This window comes from Sebastes umbrosus, chromosome 7 (assembly GCF_015220745.1).
Source record: "Sebastes umbrosus isolate fSebUmb1 chromosome 7, fSebUmb1.pri, whole genome shotgun sequence".
Lineage (NCBI taxonomy): Eukaryota > Metazoa > Chordata > Actinopteri > Perciformes > Sebastidae > Sebastes > Sebastes umbrosus.
In genome coordinates this window covers 27919490-27936577 of record NC_051275.1, presented here as the reverse complement: position 1 = coordinate 27936577, position 17088 = coordinate 27919490, and the positions used below count along the sequence as shown (strand labels likewise).

The 17088-nt window shown below is 39.9% G+C and overlaps 1 protein-coding gene across 1 annotated transcript in view; it reads right to left on the bottom strand.

The window, feature by feature from the left end:
- Positions 1-17088, bottom strand: part of LOC119491416 (limbic system associated membrane protein) — a 622005-nt gene that overhangs the window by 599732 nt on the left and 5185 nt on the right. The gene's annotated exons all lie outside the window — the stretch shown is intronic.

The following is a 17088-nucleotide window of genomic DNA, read 5'->3' as shown; positions in this document are numbered from 1 at the left end:
CTTCATCATCGTCCTTCTTCTGAACATGTCGACCAGATTTCTGACTCACACCTGTATATCCTCTCCATCCGACTCAGCCAGACACCTCCTCTACATAGAACTGAACATAGAACATAGAACCTTCACATAGAACTGCTTTAAAGAGAATCCATGTCATTCTAAACTGTCAGGATTGTAATCTATTGTAATCAGCATGAACTCAATTTGACCACAGTCTCTATTCTACATGAAGGAGGAGAGTCACGTTAAGCCGACATTAACAAGTAAGTGTTTGATGTACATCTGTTGGTAGACTATCATTTTACATTCTGCTGGTTAATTTTGGAGCTACTGTATATCTATACTGTCTTCACTATCATGTTTCTCTTTCACACATGCACACACATAGAAACATCAGCTAAATGACCTTGAAGCATGGTGAATTTTGGTGACCTATTAATCTGCCGCTTTTATTTCTTTGACTTTGCAGAGTAACGTCAACATCAGGCTGCAACACACAGTTTCAATGAAGTTTCCACATGATTTCACAAGTTATTAGAGAGACTGAGAGAAAATAAGTTCAGTGTGTGGTAAAATGAGAGTGTGAGAGTGAGAATGTACAAAACCTTCAGGAGTTTTTAGTTTCATACAAACCTCCTTTACTGTTTAGAACAGCACTAAGACTAGAGGCCATGTATGTTGGTACATCAGTAACTAAATGGATGTGAGAGACCAAGAACAACTTGTTGGTGACAATGCAGTGTCAATATCAGATGGTGATTAGTTCATTGTCATGAACTTAATGTTGTTCTAAATCTGACAAGTCAATATTCTTATTGTAAAACTGAGGTCATTCATCAAATACTATTAAGTATATATTTGTAATTTTGAAGTATAATGACAGGTAGTAAGAAGTTTGAAATAATGTTGTGTCTTTCTTTTAGAAAATACATCAGGGCTGTCCTTATACTGCTAACAGATCTGTATCTGAGTTAACTGCTGTTCATGCTGCTGTAGGTCAAGCCACTGCTTATTAAAATGGATTATACAGTATAGCTGTTATAGTGTTTGCATTACCCTCCTACACTCTGCTGTCAAACTAACTGATAACACAGGATACATTTAATAACTTAGAAAGCCTCGTAAGTAAATGTGTCAAATAATCTCATTTTCAAGTAAGAACACACACACACACACACACACCTCTCCTCTGGGCTGTCAGATGGTGGCAGGACTCCTGTGAAGCCTGAAAATCTCTCAGGAGAGAAACTGTAAAAGCTACACTACACTACACTACACTACACACACGCAGCTTGTTCCACAGAAGAGCCAGTCTTTATCATGACAGCTCCAAAACTGACTCAGTGGTACGGAAGTCTACAGAAACAGAAGTAGCAGGATGATGCTGCTGAGCGTGTGTGTGTGTATATGAGTGTGTGTGTGTGTGTGTCGGTGTGACACTTCCTTACATGGATCACTGGGCTCAGTGCAGCTGCTGCTGCGACTCGTGTGAGGAGACAAATCAGATCACAGCAAAGAAAATACAGCATCAGTACGTAGAAATAGTTGAATAAGAAATTATCCAACAGCATCTCATTGCAGTTCATTCAAACATGGGACTACAGCATCATCATCATCATCATCATCATCATCATCATTATCATCAGATCAACTTGAAATGTAACATAGTAAGCAGCATCCTGTCACTTCTTGTAAACACAAACACATCTTACTGCTCAGAAACACATCAACTAGAAATGTCCTGAACATTCAGAGAGAATAAATCGTGCAGCAGGAAGGATCTCTGCAGACATGCACCACTAATTAGCAATAATCATGACAGAGTAGGATGATTTTAGGAAATGTTTAAACTGGTTATAGGCTGGAAATCCTGCTGATGTTGCCTTTGATGTATATTTGATGAGCATAATATTACAGGGTAACAGCTTGTCATCATGAACAAAATATACAAATTCAATCCATAAACCAGGAACAGAATGATGCAGCTGACAAACACTGATGCGTTTAAAAAATAAAAAGGAGATAATATAAGTGAAGTACAACAGGATGAATTATTTCCTCACTGTTGAGAAAACGTGTCACTGACGCAGAACAATATCAAGTTTGCTTCCATGTATCATTTCCTCTGAAGAGGAGCTGATTTCACGAGAAACAGCACTCATCTTTAACTTCTCCCTCTCTGGTAAACGCACTGACTGGATCATCTGTGTGCCACCGAGCACAACAGAGGAGAGAAACCAAGCTAGAATAATCTCCACTGAAAACAAATGACTTCCTTCATTAAAGAAGAATGATACAAGATCTTTCTCTGTGTGTTCCTCTCAGGGATTTTCCCTTTCAGATGTTCTCTGAGGTTTTATTAGCATAAAACTGATTCATGTTACATTTTATCTCCATCCTCTTCATTCATCCTGCCTGATGTAGCTGTTAATCTGCCTTGTAACCTCACAGCTACATCTCCCAGCAGGAAGTTGTTGTGCAGCACACTGGGCCCTGATCACAGTCCCAGCAGCAGATCTGCCCTGCTGACAGAAACCAGAGCTAGGAGCTACTAATGATTACCATTTACAGTGAGAACGATTCAACTGATGAGGAAAGATAACAGTTCTCAACGCAGACGCACTCAGATATTCAGCAGCTCAGCATGATGCTGATTAGGGAGAAACAGCTGCTGGACCTCATGTTACTGACACACACACAGGAAGACAGAGAGTGGAGAAGCCTCATTAAACTGACCAAAGAGATTCAGTCAACGGGAGTTGTGTTTTTATTAATTGGAAGTGACACACCAGAGGGATAAGCTAAAATAATGTGAGGAAGAGAAAGCAGAACAATGTAGTTCTAGATTTGCCAACACATCATCAAACACGCTCTCTGACCTGGAAGAGTGTTAAAACAAAAGAAGAAGAGGATCTTCTGGGTGAAGAGTCGACCAGAAGCTGATCAAACACAACAAACACTCCTATGTTTCAGCCTGATGGTTAATGTCTATAAGAAATTACCCTAGACAAAATACTGCAGCCTGAACACAACAAGACTCATGCAACGTTAACAAGTGGTCCAGGCCTTTCATATGAGGGTGCAGCAGAAGCAGCTGCACCTCCAGAAAAGGAAGCAGAGACCATCAAACATGTTGCCAAAGCAAAGAGTCACATAAAAAGAATACTCTCTCTCTCAGCTGGCGTCTCCTTTACTGGTCACCATCATGTGGCTCACAGCCCGGCTCATATCTGACGAGCTGCCGATGATAAAGGAGCATCAGACCTGAAGAGGTGGAGCCGAGCGGAGCAGCATTTCACACTGCAGTGGAGACACAAGAGGCTGCTAGCCAGACTCTCTCTCTCCGTCTGTTGCTGCTGCTTCTGCTGCAGAGCAACAGGCTGACTATGGCCGCCCCGACTGACCACTTTAAATGGAAATGTTACATCGATGACAACTTCCCTCCTACAAGCAGGACCGCTCCGTGTATCAGTCAAACCAGACTTGGTCGCTTGGGAAATTTCAGTGAGTGGATGTAATGGATGACAGTGTCTGAATGTAATCCAGTCACATTACTAATTCTAATTATTCCAATTATTCAGCGTCTGAGCTTTCCCCCATGATAAAGCTATCTAGCAAACTGCTCTCTTAATTACATAATATATGCATACTGTATTCATCTACTAAAAGTGCAAGGCTTGCAGAACAGTAACAACTGGCAGCTGGAAGAAGAAATGAATTCACAATGTCCAATAAAGCAAAACCCTGAGCAGACACTTTCCTCTAAGCTTTTCTGTTTTATTGGTTTCTGTCACTGAGGCACAATCAGTGTTCATTGTGACTATTAACAAAGTGATGGCTTTCACATTTTTCAAATGCATGAAAATGGAGTGTGTGTGTTATTGGAACTTGTATTATGAATATATTTACAAGAGAAAAAAAAAACTTTTTACTATCCTAGTGCATTAAGTCTGTCACTTGTGGGTAAATAAGAACACGCTGCATTGTTCAGTGTTGGGTTATTTTATTTTGGAAAACATAAAACTGCAATAATTAAAGGTCAAAGCTTACATTTTAAACAGTCATAACTCATAAACTGAGTTTCAGGTTGTGAAAAACCTTTTCACATTGCCTCTAAAAACATTTTTAATGTTCCTGTGAGCTCAGATGTCTGTTAATAGATTTGAAACTAATGTATTTTTATTCCCTTTATATGCTCAGCTAAGCCTGGTTAATACCAGTAAAAATACAGAAAAGACGGGTTTTGAAATAAAATACTGAACAGAATAAAAAGAACAATTACAGCAGACATTTGATCAGTTGCTGTGGAAACTGGTTCTGCCAAGAGGATTGTTTTTAATTAGTTAAATAAAATGTCTCTCTCCTTCAACTGCTTGGATTATAAGTCTCTTCCTCTCATTTCCCTCCATCTCCATCTCTCTGTGTGTCTCTCATCGTCATCTATTCAAATCCATCTCCAACTCTGCTTCTTTTTATTTTATTTTATTCCACCGGACTTGTTTTTCTGCTTTGGGCGATGAGTAAAGGTGATTCAGCATTTTCAAAGGTTTAGAAAGAGATCAGAGTTTCTGTTACAAACTCTGAGATGACTGGATGAGTATCTAACATGAGATATGTTGCTGTTGTACCTGGTGCTCTACTGAAAGATACTAATGATTTCAGAATGAAGTAAAAATGCTTCGACAACAACAAACTGAACACACATCAGATCTTCCCTTCAGCAGTTTAACAGCAGGATGTTGAGCTGAGCTAATAAGAGATGCAGTGCGGGCAGTTTCTGTTTCATTGACCAAATGCTGCACTAAACTATTTTTCTTGTTTAGTTCTCTAGACAGGACTCAACTGTAGACAACTGTAGTTTATCTATACCACTAGTCTACTCTACAGCTACCACCAACTTGAGTTTGAGGACAAAAAAGTCCATCTCTTCTGCACCTACTGTGTTTTCATAAATATGTATTGGTGAGGTGTGAGGGAGGCCAGTGGAGTTCCACTCCTACCTTCCTGAATAACAAGTATTTGCTGAAAGTGAAGGTGACAAGCTTCCTGGGACAAACCGCAGAATTGAGGAAGTTTGGCAAAGTCTCGGCTGTAAGGGGAGGACAGGACACACCTGAAGCTCCCTATCGAGGTTCATCACCACTGCTGAAGAAGACAGGGATCTAGCACTGATATTTATGGCTCACAGCTCATGTTTCCTTCTGCTTCCTCTCTACTGCCGGAGGCTGCAGAGAGGCTACAGCCCCTCGTGACTCCAGCTGGACCAGAGAGACCCAAACGGTAGAAATTAAATCTTTCTACAGTTCCCAGAACAAACTGGGTGTGTGATCAAGGAGTCAGAAGAGCAGTCAGGAGGAAAAACAATGTTCAGACTTAACATTTTATGCTAGAGTCCTACAGATCTCTGCCAAGTATCATTTAAAGAACTTCTGTAACAACATGTCAGTCTTTCTAACGAGCTAAATCTCCAAAATCCAAAATTATTTCTGGTTGCCAAAAAGTGTTTCTATCAGTTTTCTCCAGGATGAGAAGTTAACAAGGTTAAAATGCTGCCATGAAAGCAGACCTGATCACCATAACTGCCTAGACTCAGGGCTTCTCCAATAATTTGTGTTAAAAGCTCTGAATAAAAGCTAAAAGCTTGTTCTCCCTCTTAAACTGTTAATGTGCAAATGCGTCTGACTGCTGTATGGGGGAAAGTGTTTTATTGTGACATGTATCTTATTTTATGGTGGCCAACTGGATAAATAATTCTTATTTTCAATAGGCATAATTTAAAATGATATCAGACCATTATCTCACTCTATTTTTCGACTGATCCACAGATGGAAACTGTGCAGTACAGCTTCATTGAATCAGCACATTGACGAAGCACTTACAGTTCAGAGAGCTGCATTGGACATTAGAATGTGAAACCACACACACTGAACATCGTCTGCTTTTTGTCTATTTACCAAAGATGTTTATTTTTTTCCCTAAAAAGAAGTGCAGCCTGGACATCATGTCATTATTAAAAGTGGAGTCAGTGAATCGGTCCATTTGCCAGCGTTCCCTCCTGGAAGGCTTAGAGAGGGAAATGATTTACTGACTGAGAGGACGACGCTGTGGACATAAACACAAACTGCTTGATGTCCTGATTCAGAGGAATATCTGCTTCTGTAGAAATTAATCTGTGTTGCTGTCGGAGTCTCTCAGTAGGACAGAAGAAACAGAGTTTTACATTTCCACTTTCCTCTTTGTTAAATATTTATACGACAGCCGACAGTCCAACAAGAATTTAGTTTCTAATTTAGCTCCAACCAGAGGGCGGTGATCTGATCAAGGGTGTCATGTGAGTGGAAATTTAAAAAGGACAAAACCTGGTAATATATATCTGTTAAAGATATACTTAAATGATGTCAATGGGAGGTTCTTAGTGTCCTGAGTATCACAGTCTTATAGTCAAACCCAAAGTCAGACTCAAGGCTTTACAACCGTAGAGGAAACTGCTTCGACAAAGTTTCTGAAACACCAAACTTCGGACCTCAATCAGAGGCGATGCCAGTCAGAAGACCAGTATTTCTCTAACAGCTGTCTGGGCTGCATGTCAGACGTCCAGGCAGGATGCCAGAGGGACGTCAGAGCATGGAGTAGAATGGATGACAGTGATCACAGCACAGTGAAGGGTTATCTGTAAAACCACTGCAAAGTGATGAATAAAACATACTGTATCAGCTGAACATTTGGCCCCGTCTCTCTCCTCTGGCACTGAGTCAGATCCACAGATCCATGTTGTCATTTCAAAACCTCCATCACTGCCTGTGTCAGTCTTGTATCTTTGCCTTTTGGGACAGATTATGCCTCTTTGCTCCCTCACTGTTCCCATCCTGTCCTCTCCTGCTGTGACTGGCTGCTCCTTGTCCTTTGCCATGGCTAGAGGCTGCTAATGCCAGCCGGTTGGTTCAATAGTGAGAATTTCCATGCCAGCCAGCTGAGTAACCTCTGGCAGTATGGCAGCGTGTGTGTCTGACAGTGGATTGTGTTATGTTCCTCTCTCCTCCTGGCCTCCTGCCTGCTGTGTCTCTCTTCACCTCTCTGTGGGTCACATCCACTCCCGGAGCCTCTCCTGACGCTGTCAGCGTGACACATGACATTAACACAACAGACCCTGATGCCATACGACCTGTGGAGAGTGAACCTGGAGTCAGTGTGTCTACAGACCTGTCACTGTGTCTAATGTTGGTCTCAGCGCACTGCAGAGACACAGCTGCTGGCAGACTGAGAGGAAAATATTCACACCTACAACACAAAGAAACTGCCAGTAACAAAAAAACAGAACATAAGATACAGCTGAGGTTCTTTAATCTTCAGCTCCCTGTGTAGTGACAGTAAAACATTACACTACTCGCTAATACAAAAACACAAACCACAGGCTACAAGTATCTATAGTTGATCCAGGAACAGCTCAGTGTTTAGTGTTTGTATTTCACATAGAGATGTTTCATCTCCTCCCACCTACCATCCATCTATTGAAAATGTAAATGTTCTCCACCCACATTCCTTCTCTCCACCTAGAAAGCCAGCAGCGTTGGCATTCGTGGGCCTTATGGGCGGCCACAGTGTGCTGCCTTAGATAAGCATCAAACAGCAAAGATAAGTGAGCATGGCTAGCCCTCTGGCATTATCTCTGTTAGGATGCTCCAGCTGACGGCCATCCAAACACAGATGATGTCAAGAACGGGTGACAAATGCATGTTTTGGATTCACAATGATGCTACAATGCTGCCAAAAACTAAACTAGACTGGACCCACAAAGAGCCAAAAGAGCAAAGGAGGAAACTGAGGTGTGAGGTCAGTTCTTGTTCACTTTTAAACTCCCAATCAATCAGACCTGTTATTGTTAGGAACATTTACTTATTTCATATATTTGTTAGGCCTGAAGTGTCATGGGTAATTTTCAGATCTTGGTATAACTGCAGCTGAACCAGTTCAGTCTTTAAAACTGCTGACTACATTTAAGCTTCTCATCATCGGCCCGATTAGCTGTCGTTGAAATCAATAGGCGGTTTAGAACATATTGATTAATACAGCAAGGCTAGGGATCAGCATAAATGTAGATAAGCACAGTGTAGCAGTCTTTAGCCCTTTAGCTGTTCTGGGATATCAGAAATTACCACTGAGCCCTCTGAAGGTGTTACACACCTCATGTGCACATTTGATAATCTCAGTGATTTTCTAACAGCCACACACTCAGCCCTGGAAACATTTAGATAAAACAGCTACAGTTAACAAATAAGCCTACAGGTTCCTCACAGTGGAGTATGATGTCTTCTAGAGTTAGCATTCATATGAGAGTCTTTTTACGTCTTACAAATGTGATCATCTTGCAATATAGTGCAACATAATAACAGCATAAAATGTCACAGTGCATATTTTCATCTTGACTGATAACATAACTAATGTGAGAGGAGATTGCTCTGTTCAATAAGGGGACATTAATAATCAGCTAAACAGATAAAAAAAAAAAAAGAAGATTCACGGAAAAACAACAACAAACATTGCAAATTCCCCCACTGTGGGACTAATAAAGGAATATCTTATCTTATCAAGGAAGTAAAGTGCTGAGGTCAATAAGGAGGTCGTGGTCGGAAGTCACTTTTTTATCATGAACTGGTAAATTGTTGTTCAGTTGGTCAGTTAGTTGGTGATACTATGTGGAGAGAGAGAGTGGCAGGATATGAGTTGCCGTCACAACAAGACATCTCAAAACTAAAAGCTAAGGCGAAAACGTTCTGCAGCAAAAGAGCTAAAAAAGATGAAAATACTGAGGTTCAGCACCACAGACAGCTCCTCACATCAGACAAAGAAAAGCAGCAAGTCTACACAGCTGTGAAACAGGAACAAGGAACAGTCTGGTTTTCATGACAAACAATGAACTGATTATCAAATATGCTTTCCAGTTAATGAAGTGTGAATAGACTAATCGATTATTCATCTTATTGTTTCAGTGCAGCATCGTTCCACATGAGCAGACTCACTGCTTCAGGTCCTTCTCATGAGGAGGTGTTGGCCTACGGTGGTGGTCCTGCTGCCGTCTCTCTCCACAGCTCTGTGAGATGGAACTGCTCCAGTCAGACTCATTCTTCTCTCTTTACAGGTTTACAGCTACACAACAGCTGCCAGAGTGTTTTATTGGTTCTTATCAGCCTCCCCCCCTGCAGCAGGAGTCACACCACATCTCTCTGATCTGATGCTGCTGCTTCACACAAACTCAATACCTTTATTTATGTAATGCGCCTTAGTGCAGGGATTGAAACATCTTAATGTCACATATGGATGAGACATGGTATCACCTAACGGGGGAATGCTGCGATATTCAAACAAATAATGGAGCGTTTTAGGGGTTGTTGGTTGAGCAGGAACATAAAGACAAGTGAGTCAAGGAAAGAAAGCGGTTTGTCAAAATGTTATGAGGACACTTCCCTCCTGAGATATAACAGATTTTGACAGTGACAATTGGGCTGTGAGCAAATATAAAGAAATGTCTACCATGTAATAGTATGCGTGTTTTTCTCATAAAATACAAAACATTGTTTTACATTTATTTGTAATAAATATGTGCCAATAAATAAATGGAGGCTGATATTAATAAATATGTTGTGGAGTTGAGTGCATCTTTCTCCAACCCAGTGGAGTGGATCTTTGGGACGAGCAGCTTGGAGCTCCCAGCCAGCTGACACATCTTCCTCCAGCACTGAGTCAAGGTGATTTATGTGTAAAGAGATTTCATATTCCCCTTAATCTTCTTTGCTCTCTGAATATATTTTTGAGATGTCTTGCAAAGCATTTTGATCTATGAAATGTGCTACAGTATAGAAAAAGAGATTGATTTGGTTGGCTTGCATTTCAAAACAGAGTGTGGATAAAAAGAGGTTGAGCAGAGAAGAGAGGATGAAGAGAGGAGGAGGAGGAGGAGTTTCCATCATCCCATGGCAGCGGATGATGTGATGAACCTGAAGCACGTTAAGCCTCATCTCTGAAACGTCTCAACTTCTATTCACAAATATTCTTCGGTGTCAGTGATCCTCTCACATGACTGTATTCTACAGTGCACATAAATGTTCAATAGAGTCAGCAGTGTTGAATGTGGAAGTTTGCTTTGAGCAGACGACTTCAGATGGTTGCTACCAAAATGTTAACTTAGTTTCACCACATTCACAGTAGCCAAACTGAGATTAAAAAGACTTCAAACAGGAGCATTGTAACTCAACAGGAGATGAACAAAGCAGCTAAGAAGAGGGATTACAACAACTGAGTGACTGAGACAGGAGAGAAAGCTGACTGCCATCAAAAAGTCATGATGTGTACAGTATGCAACGAGAAGATGAAATATGAAGCAGGGAGTTTAGTTTGAGAGCTTATCAAATGTCAAGACACTGCACAGCAGTTTATGCTCCTTTGAGGCAGGAGGAGGAAACACAGCACAGATCACCTGACAAACTGCAACTGGCAACCAATGAAGGACACATCAGGATTTCTGTAAACGTCTTCAGAGTGACCCTTCACAACGTATTTCTCTCCTCTTCTCTCCAGCTGGTTGTGATGCTCTAAGCATCTTCAGTGTGTTTCTCTGATTGAACGAGGCCCTCAGCCACTGACACACACACACCGGACAGGACAACTCAGGAAACACTTTTGACACTATAGTTTTCCTTTAAAAGGGTTATTTCTCAAACTTACACGACTGTATAAAAAGGCAATAAACACCTGCAGACAGAAAATCAACATCATAAATGGTCTAAAAATCTAATGCTGATAATTAAGTTATCAGTCAGGAGTTAAAACTCATCCTTGAAACTTCACTAAGATAGCTAAATGTTAAAATAAAATTATGAAACATATTTTCACTGTAAAGTCATTACTGTGTCCTGCTATTATTTAAATATCCATCACATCATTCTTTGGATATTGATCAATTGGCAAATGAATCAACCTTTCCATCCCAGACCTTTCAACATTTACTGGCAGTCATCAGATCAGATTAGTCCAACAAAGGTTGACTAAAAGCCACATGCTCACTGAGCCATGGAGGCTCAATGGACTGAGCTGAGACAGCATTGATTTATAGTCACAAGTTCAGCATCACGTTAGTGTGAGCAGAGAGACTGTTCTATTAGCACACTGACAGTACAGCTGACAGTACAGCTGTTATTCCATTAAGATTAGATGGGGACAGGTTTAATTATCACTATGGAAACCGCAAAGACAAATCCTCCATTAACACTGCAAGTCACAACTTCAACACCAAAGTTATAAAAAAACAGCTAGTATCCCTTAAACCTTCACAGTAATATAACAATTGCATCAAAAGTCAACAATAACTCAATGATGTTCAGAGAAGAATGAAAAGATGTTGGAGCAGTTTGAACTCACAGGCAGCTTCCTACACACTCAAGTGAACACACACCGCTCAATATGCAGCATGACATGTGTAAAGACTTGAGTCCATTCTGAGGCGAGACAAATGTAAATGAGCTCAAGAGGAGTGGATGACTCTATATTCCCTTCTGCTCTCTCCTCACAAAGTGACACATCTCACTGTACAGACAGACTCAGTCTGAGAACCTGGACAATATTTGCAAGTTAAAAAGCAGAGCCAGAGCTATGTGAGCTTTTCACTTCAATATTATATTGAAGTCTGTGATTTACTATATGACAGTTATGGTATAACAGCCTGGTGGAGAGAGTGGATTTGATTGATTATGATCTGACCTGAAACCAGCTTTGTTTCAAATGAGATAACAAATTATACAAACACAACCCAACAAGGGTGAAGTGATGAAACGTGTCAATGGTTTTAGTTATTCAGACATTTTTTATGTATATTCTAATGGTATTCATAGTATAAATATCTATCTTATACACTATATGTATGCAGATATTTGATGAGATAGATGTCTTGGTGTGAACAAAAAAGTGTTAAATTTCTGTACTTGTGGTTTTCTGGATTTGGAAGTAGTTGACATCCAAATAAAACCATATTTTGTCTGGATGCTGAGGTGGAACTACAACAGGTGGAGGACAGTCTCAGATGGGCGCTGACCACCAACAGCCAGCAGTCAGTGCAGACAGACTTCAGTGGTGAGAGAGGATGGATTAAAGAGCAGATGATATTCCATCAATCTAACTCGATATTTACAATAAATGGTTTAATACACAACGTGACTGAATTTATCAACACATTAACTCCTCTGAATTGTCCCGACATGATAATAATCCACACACATATGAGCAAACCTAAGAGAAATCTAAAACAGCACTTTTATATTTAGCCATATTCAGTAAATTAATATGTTTTAATGCTACCATGATTAATTTTCATGTTCTTCCTGCAGCATGTTCTCTGTCTGCTTCTTCCCACAGGAAGCCAGGAGAATATGGACGGCACAGCAGTGCTCCTTAATCATGGAGCTGAGGGAATATTCATTAGTACATTAGCTGTAGGTCGTCTTCACAATCTCACAACCTAAACATTTGTCACTTCCATGCAGAGCACTATAGTGAAATAACCTCTTCTAGTGCCAAAACCAGTAAAACTCTTACAGTCTGACTGACAACTGACTCAGGGTCTGATTCTGCTCCTCTCTCTCCAGCCTTGCTGCACATCACTGGAGAGCCTGCTGCTTAAACGCCTGCCTGCTTTCCCTGAAATGTAATCCAAGCTGGAACCGTGAAGCAGCTGCACAGTAGTTTAGGGGGAATTCTCCAGCTTTACACCACTTAGAGAGCTTGTTCTCAGCTCAGTCTGCTCTATCGGTCAGACTGTATTTCATTGTCAACACAGAGAATAGTCTTTGGATAGCTCATTCACAATTTAGAAAGCTATATCAATTCCATAATGAAAATAGATGAAATGAAATTTATCTGCTTGTTTTTCTTCCTTACAAAATGAAATATGCTTTTGTGTCAAATACTTAAAGTGTCCAGGTGTCACTGAAGAGAAACCAGAGTCAGAGAGAATCTCGGGATCAAATCTTTCCTCTCTGCACAGTAGCGCTCTGATCCCAGAGGAATGAAGCTGATATCAGCTCTTGACATCTTGAATTCCTTTTCTCTTTTTCACGTTCTCTGTTTCTCTGTCATATTTCACACCAATATGACACCAACATTCCCAATCTAACAACCATCTACAGCTACAGTAGCAAAGTAAAGTTTTCCAAAAATGAAAAAAGGAAGAAGTCCCTTCAGATCTTGATGCTTACAGAACAGATGTCAGATGTGTGAAGAGTCTGGAGGTTGAATTTGATAAAAGCCAATGCAGCATTTTTCCATATATGTACCATTTTATAAAGACTTTGCCAAGAGTCCCTAAACATCAGCTGTTAATACAACAGTCCCATAACACACTCTGTCTCTGAAATTAACCAGCAGGGTCTGATACAACCTTTAAATCCAGACAGAATATTTGTATCATATTATTAAGAAACAAGCCCTGATCAGCCAAACAAGTTTATTCCGGAAACAATTTAATGCTTTGATTTTATGTCTCTGTTTTTATTATTATGTGTGAGATTGTTTAATACATGAGTTTTATTTTTATTGAAATGAGAAGCTGTGACTTTGAGCTTTAAATCTACTTCAACAAAGAAATAATATAGATGCTGCTGGTGAAAAGTGCATTAAACCAGTTGCTATGCGTGAGTGCACATGTGTGTGTGTACAGAATATATGTACACTACATTCGCTGTGTATATGTATCTGGGATATTGTGTGCAAAATATGAGATATGAGATGCTGCTGCAGTCCCAAAAGCCATGAAGCCTTTTCCAGGATGGTTTGAAGAAGTTTAGTCACATCAAAGAGGATGTTCAGAGATCTTAATGAAAGTGTTTAGTGAATATTTCAAAGCACATCCCTGATGTCGTTACACAACACATCTCTACATGTGGGCTCCTCCTCCTACACAATAAATCCTTATGTGGTTATTTCAAAGCCGTGAACTAGTGATGGATGAAGGTTTTATATCACAGAGGAAACCAACTATTTTACACAGAAACTCCGCTGCATTGAGCTTTGTGTGTGCGTGTGCATCCAAAGCCACTGTTATCCATGCTGCATGGTGGGAAACCTAATGAGGAGACAGAGAGATTCCCACAGACGATCACACACTGATTCAAACACACAACACAAGCAGCTAATGTCAGATCCCAGTGGAGCGGACTCATTACTCAATACATCGACCCTTTATAGCCGCTGTACTGTTGTACACATCACACACAAACACCATGTTGATGATTATAAAGCAAGAAAAGCATCTACAGGAGGAGGTCAAGTGACGGGTAGGAGGAGAGAAACATCCTATCAACTTCCACTGCCAGAAGAATAAGTACCTTTCTGATTGGACCTTTCTGATTGGACCGCATGTGAAGGAGCTGTGATGGAGGCTGATGGGAAAGTACATCCAGGAAGAAGAGAACAACTAGACTAGAGGGAACATTTTCTGTAGTGTAGGGAAGAAGAAAAGAAAGTGATTTCTCTGAACCTCACAGCCAGGCCTCCATCTTGTTGCCTCCATGGTGTTTGATCGCCTCAGGAAAGAGTGTGTCAGTAATGGAAATGTGAAGTGTTTGGCTGAAGAGTGGAGAGAAAAAAACAGTGTTTCCAAAAACCAGGATGATCAGTGCCAGACATCTGACAACCAACTGTGCTTTTCATTTAGTTTTCTTTTTTTTTTTTGCACCACACAAATAGTTATTCTCTGCTGTTCTGTGTGAGATGCTGCTGTGTCAGATATTCTTTAAATTAATTTGATTTGTTGCATTGCTTTCCAGTATAAGAGTTAAATATAAAGTGTAATACTTTTGCTGACAAGCAGTTTTTGTTCTTTTCTTTCCTCCTAAGTTGGCAGTTTGGTCAAATGGAAATCAGCAGAAACTCACTTTAACAGCAGAATTTAATAAAAGACGAGCATTGATGTTTTGGTTTCCTTCAAGCTGGAAATGAAGACTGGAAACTAGATTCTAACAGCTGTGTTATATCACTCTAGCTGTCGATTCCAATTTCAAAACATCTCCTTGAATTCATGTATTATGGTTATGGAATGGGTATGAAAAGCAAAATAAATAGGATTCAAACTGCAGTGCACATTAATCTCAGCTACACTGAACATTATCCAAATGCAGCTCATTTTTTAAGTCATTTCTCAGTGAAAGCAACACAAAAGCACAACAATGAAGATTTAATTGAGTACGTTGAGAATAAAATGTAGAGTCGAGGTCACTGAAATAATAGCCGTGAAATAAAACAGCACTTCAGAATAAAAGTTGCACTGCAACGCCGCAGGGAATTGAAATGACATGTAACACTATGTTCTCACATTATTTAAATACAGGATCCTCTCACAGCGTGTTCACACTATTGACCTGATTATAAAATAATAAAAACCCTGATAAGTATCGTCACATACTGTTCACCTCCACACAGCTCTGTTTATCTCTGCCTTCAGTCAGTGAGCTCAATGAGATCCAACTGTAAACACACTGAAAGACTGAACCCACAGTCATTCCTCTATTCATACATCACATACAGCATATACTACATTCATTATCTGAGTCACTGAGCGAGCTGCTCCTACTAAAGATGGTTATTAAAGCTAATCCGAGAAGAGCATGTAAACCTGTGTTGAGATTAGGACATTAATTCCACTGCAAATTGACAAATCTTTTAAAATGATTTCAAATTAGAGTAATAATTGTCCTTGTGTGCCGTGTAAAGTGTCCTGTGGTAGGCTGTGAACTTCTCGACTAAATACAGACAGTTCACCTTATTGCTAAAATTATTACCAAAACCCTTCTACATTAAGGCTGAATAAGACATTTTAACTGCCAACAAAAGGTTTTAAATGACAGCAACTCCTATAAAAGGTTGATTTCTCAGCACATTCAGCGGCTAGTTATCTGCCAGCTCAACATTTATATGGACAGCAGGAAAAGCTGCCAGTGGGAACTTCAGTAATGGGTTTTGTTTGACAAGAAAAACTGCAGCAGAATGAACAGATTTGGATCTTTGATGATCAAAATCACAGCACCATTTTTATCTTTATCTGTGACCTAAACTACATCTGAGCTTCTAAACCTGCACACTGCTTTGTGATCGTCGTGTTGTGTGGAATGGCTGAGAGATTGAACCTTATCTTAACAAGAACTGTCTTGTTTTTCTACGACACAGAAGTCAAACTATCCCATTAGTGCTTTGGGATCGACTGATCATAAGGATCAAAGGAATATTGAATGAGATAAAGTTACACAGGAAATGGAAAGATCATTTGTCCCCTAGTCTTTATCTTTATCTTTCGAAGTATATCAAAACGCTGTATATCCAGAAGTAACGCATAAAATCCTTTAATCAGATGTGGTCTCCTAACGAGGGTCGCTGTCCACATGCAATCTGATATCTTTGAAAGTAAAAGACTATCCTCAGGACATAATAAAGCTGCTGTTTGGTCAACAACTCACAATAATATAGTATTTAGGATCCCCCAGTTAAACATTTTGAAATAGCTTACATGATCAAATATTCATTAATGACCACTAAATGATTTGTAAACCATGAATAATTAAAGTGGGCGGCTGTTGTTAAGCACTGTTTACATTGTGTGAGAGAGTTTGGGGGGTTGTCGGGCACCAAAAGGGCTATGAATTTAATTAATAAATGTTGTTGTTTTAATTTAAGTATTCAGATTACAAAAAACATTTCAGTACTAATATTTCAACTTGCAAAATGTAAAGCTTCACAGACAGTGCTGCTGTTTCCAATTATTATTTGAATAAAACATTTACATTTTTGTTCTGCAATATTTCCAGCATTGAAAAAGTAAAGAGGACTGCTGCATAAGCTCATTGTGTGCGTGTGTGTGTGTGCGTGTGTGTGTGTGTGTGTGTGTGTGTGTGTGTGTGTGTGTATGTGCGTGTGCGTGTGTGAGTTGTTTGGGAGGTTCTATTCTAACATGATGACAATAATGGTTCCGGAATCTGACATCACAGAAGTTCTCGGAACAGAACATTCTAGCGGTGTTCATTAATTCAGTATCTTCACCCTTTGAGTTCAGAC